The sequence below is a fragment of the Dryobates pubescens genome, chromosome Z, assembly GCF_014839835.1.
Source record: "Dryobates pubescens isolate bDryPub1 chromosome Z, bDryPub1.pri, whole genome shotgun sequence".
Lineage (NCBI taxonomy): Eukaryota > Metazoa > Chordata > Aves > Piciformes > Picidae > Dryobates > Dryobates pubescens.
This window is the reverse complement of record NC_071657.1, coordinates 39,613,598-39,618,716: the sequence shown is the minus strand read 5'-3', so window position 1 is coordinate 39,618,716 and position 5,119 is coordinate 39,613,598.

The following is a 5,119-nucleotide window of genomic DNA, read 5'->3' as shown; positions in this document are numbered from 1 at the left end:
TTGTTCTTTACAAGTTCAATAGATTAAGACTAATCTGTGTGGAATTTATAATGCACTGTGGCAGAAACTACTTTCGTAAGACTTTTTTGTTTAGTTAACCACGGTCCTGCTAAACTCCACAGAAACGTTATCACTTGAAATGTGAACATGGCCAATCAACGAGTTCTGTGCTTTTGCACACTTCCCTGAGTGCCCATTCTTACTCTTTCTTCTAAATACTAACTAAAAGGCACTTCAAGATAGTAACACAGCAGAGATTTTATCTGAATTTTTAAGAGCAAATGACACTTTTTTCCTAGGCATAATATCCATATGTTGTACTCAGCTGCAGTAGAGAACTGTGTATCAATGTCTCTATGTGAGAACAGATGCTCACAATAGCTCCAGGTGATAAGTGGTGCTTTTCTTACCAAATACTATCTGTGTCAGTGGTTGAGTTTCTGCTGAGCAACCAACAGCATGCTCTGTAAAAAAGGTGATGGTGGTAGTGGGCTCATTATAAGTTACTTTGAATTCTGAGACTAAAAGTTATACTTGAGCTCAATAAATCTTAAACTTGTCGATAGTCATGCCCCAGCAATTCATTTTACAGGCCCATTTTCTCATAGAGTTGTAGAATGCTAGGGATTGGAAGGGATTCCAGAGACTGAGTCCAGTGCCACTTCAAAGGAGGACCACTTAGACCAGGTCACATGGGAATGTGTCCAGATGGGTTTTGAAGAACTCTAGAGAAGGAGACTCCACAACCTCTCCAGGCAGCCCATTCCAGTGGCCCATCACCCTCACAGTAAAAAACTTTTTTCTCATGTTGAGATGGAACTTCCTGTGATTGAGTTTACATCCACTGTCCCTTGTCCTATCACTGGGTATCACTGAAAAGAGACTGTCTCCACCTTGCTGACAGCCATCCTTCAGAATTTATAGATACTGACAAGGTCTCTTCTCAGCCTCCACTTCTCCAAACTAAACAGTCCCAGATGTTTCAGTCTTTCCTCATAAGACAGACAGTCCTGCCCCTTAACCATCCTTATAGCCCTTTGCTGACCTCTCTTCAGTAGTTCCCTGCCCCTCTTGAACTGGGGAGCCCAGAACTGGCTACGATATTCCAGACACAGTCTAACTAGGGCTGAGTAGAGGGGGAGGAGAACCTCCTTCAGCCTGCTGTACACACTCTTACTAATGCAGGCAAGTACACTATTTGCCTTCCTAGCCACCAGGGCACATTGCTGTCTCAGGGATAACTTACTGTCAACCAGAACTCCAAAGTCCTTCTCTGTGAAGGTACTCTCCAGCAGGTCAACCCCTAACCTGTCCTGGTTACTCCTCCTCAGGTGTTGGACTCTACACTTACCCATGTTTAACTTCATTAGTTTCATCTTTGCCCAGCTCTTCAGTCTGCCCAGGTCTCACTGAATGGCAGCACAGCCTAAGGGGCTGTCAGCCACTCCTCCCAGCTTCATATCATCACACAACTTGCTGAGAATACACTCTGTTCCTTCATCTAGGTCATTGTTGAATATGTAGGACAAGACTGACCCAGCACTCACCCCTGGGGAACACCACTACTTACACCTCTCCAGCTGAACTCTGTGCCATTGATCACAACCTTCTGGGCTTTGTTGTTTAGCCAGGTCTCAATCCATCTCACCGTCTACTCTTCTAAGCCATACTTGGTGAGCTTTCTCACAAGGATGTTACGGGAAACAGTGTCAAAAGCCTTGCTAAAGTCAAGGAAGACAACATCCATTGCTCTCCCTGTGTCTACCTATTCAGTAACACCAACTTTCCTTTGGTAAATCCATGCTGTCTGCTCCTGACAACCTTTTTTTCCTCCACATGCTTGCAGATGACCTCCAAAATGAGCTACTCCATCATCTTTCCAGGGATGGAGGTGAGGCTGACTGGTCTGTTTTTACCTAGGTCCACCTTCTTAACCTTTTTGAAGACTGGAGTGATGTTGGCTTTCCTTCAGTCCTCAGGCACTTCTCCCATTCCCCGTGATCTTTCAAAGATGATGGAGAATGGTAGAGCAACAACATCAGGCAGCTCTCTAATCCCATCAGGGCCCACAGTCTCCTGCTGTTTACCTTGATGCAGACATGCTAACAGGAAACAGATGGATTCAAAGTATGTAAACCAAGTGAAGAAGTGCTTCCCTTTTGGGAGCACTGTTTGCCCTTGGCTTTGCTCAGAACACAGCGCAACAGCATACTGGAGCACTTGAGTACAGTGCAATGCCACAAAGCTACCCAGGAAGGACAAGAGGTGCACCTGGTCTTAAAAACCTCTGTCCTGCTGAGCAGCCTACACAGCTGCAATACATCACATTGAGCTCAGCTTCTCTAAATCAGTGGTAATTTCTGAAAAAGTAGCTCTGTAAGATAAGCATCTTCAACAGTACCAAGACATAGATACAACTGCACCTACAACTGAAATCCTTACTACTAGCCATTACAAGCAAATTACATTCCCCTACCAGGTCACCACCAAATATCTTGCAAGACATGTGTGTTCGTTCTGCTAGGAAGCAGCATGCTTTCACTTCACAACACTCCCCAATAGTGAGGTAATAAAAGCAGTAATGAAGGCAAAGAACTTAAACAAATGAGTCCAAGCAGACCTTCTCCCCAAAATGAAGCAAAACTGTATTTCAGCTGCAAGTCATTGTCTAACAGTGGTAACTTAAGTGTAGGTACTGTACTACAAACAGTACAGTCATCCTCAGTGAAAACCAGCACCTTACAGAGTGATAAATGAAGAGATGACTTGGTTTGAAGAAAAAAGACTCTGTTTGGGGGTTTCCTCTTTTTTTTTTTTAATGTTTGCTTAAGGGTGTGTGAACAAGAGTAATAAGGAGTAAGACTTTAAACCACTGTTAATTATTATCAGAAGTGCCCTATGAAATCCATTTCATTGCCTTTCTTTAGCTTCAGAATTTAGTATGACACAATAGAAATTAGACAATATTAATACAGAGATTTTTGTGCCTGGGAGTATTTAAATTCTTTGCAATGAATAGGCTTTGAGCTCAAGATTCATGTTCAGTAAAACACTTCATTTAAAGCAGAGAAGAGCATTCCTATGAAGAATTTCCAGTCTCCTCCATCATAAACTCATATTTCCCTGCCCATTTCACTACATTCTAAGATACTTGTGCTTTGCATTGTACATTATTACATATGCTCCTCCTGCACGTTCTACAGTGCAAGGTATATGTGTGCTCCAACACCAGCATGGAATGTTTATTTTAAAAAAAAAAGGAAGAAGAAAACCCCATGGAGCAGTGAATCTTTGTTAAGTAAGAAACTAAAAAAAAAACAACAGTGGCAAGAGACACTGCAGTATAGAATAGAATAGAATAGACCACAGAGAAGAGGTGCCAGGGCAGGAGAAATGGGAAGGCATGAGGACTACATCAGACAGAGACTCAGGCGTGGGCAGACACACAAAAAAAGACACTGAGCAGATATGCTTCTGAGGGCTCTGCAGATGGTGGAGAAGACCATGCCAGAGGAGCGGAGACAGAAACAAGGAGTGAAAGGATAGCAATCACAACACACTAAGCCAAATGTTGAGCTCCCTATCACCTCTCCCAAGGGACTCCCAAGGTCAGCAAGTGGGGAGGAGCAGTGTCCAGAAGGAAGTTTTTCCTTAAGTGATCTTTTGTCTTATTTTTCAATACTAGATTCTGTAATAGTTTGTTAATTGGCAATAAATTATGTCAAATTCCCTGCAAGAAAATACTTCTATTGCTTGTGACAGTGGGGTTGTGTTTTACAAGGCATCTGTCCTAGACAAGATTCATCACTGGGGAACTTACCCAAGGAAGATCAATCCCTTTACCTCTTTTGCTGATGTTTCTTGGCCAACTGTGAAAAACCCTATCAGTATCACCAAATTCAGAAATCTGCTGTGGAAAATGGAGGGTTAAAATAGAAGCCATTTTTAAAATGGGATCACTTTTAACAGCTGAACTTTCAATAATCCTCTACATCCCAGGACCTCATGAAAAAATTACTGCTGCAGCCACAGAACCACACCAGTCCCAGCTGAAATCCTTACATATTCTGCTTATACAATACTACAGTTCAATTTGGTTATGGAAAAAAAAATGAGTTCTGACATCTCAGAGTTGAAGTGCTTTTTGGGTGTCAGTCTCCTCTCTGTAACCGGTTCAACAGATGCAATCAACAGATCTGAGATGACTCAGGTCAACCCATTTGTTCACACCCCTGACTCAGGAAACTTCTGCAGAATAACTGCTGTTCTTATGGGCAAGTGTATTTAGGCCCTTCTCTCTGGACAATTTCTGGCACTCCACCAAGTCTCCCAAAGACATTTCCCAGCATATTCTTTGCTAAGGCCTGTCACTAGCACCTGAGTAGAGTTTTCCCATACGCATGTTAAAAAGCAGATGCTTTTTCCCAGGTGAGGCCTCACAGCTTTTCAGGTCTTTCCCTCAGCCTCTTCTTGCTTCTGAAAGTAACTAAGATTTATGCCTTTTCTCACAGGTGTTTCCAGAAAGACTATTCAAAGTTTCAGGCATACCATGTTCACAGGCTGACTAGTTCTGGCGTATCGGTAGGGCTACAGCATCCACCCACTGCCTTGCAGACACTAACTGGTTTAAGAGCTGACTTCCACTAGACACAGCACACCTCTCTTGATCAGTTTGGGGAATAGCTGAGTGATTTCCTAGAATCATAGAATCAACAACGTTGGAAAAGACCTCAGAGATCATCAAGTCCAACCTACTATTTAACACCTCATGACTAACCAAACCATGGCTTCAAGTGCCACATCTAATCCTTTTCTGAAGACCTCCAGGATGCTGACTCCACCACCTCCCTGGGCAGCACATTCCAATGGCCAATTACTCTTTCTGTGAAGAACTTTCTCCTCACTTTGAGCCTAAACTTCCCCTGGTGCAGCTTGAGACTGTGTCCTCTTGTTCTGATGCTGGTTGCCTTGCAGAAGAGAGCAACCCCCACCTGTCTACAACCGCCTTCCAGGTAGACAGCAATAAGGTGTCCCCTGAATCTTCTCTTCTCCAGGCTAAACAACCCCAACTCTCTCAGCCCCTCCTCACAGCACTTATGCTTGAGGCCTCTCACCAGCC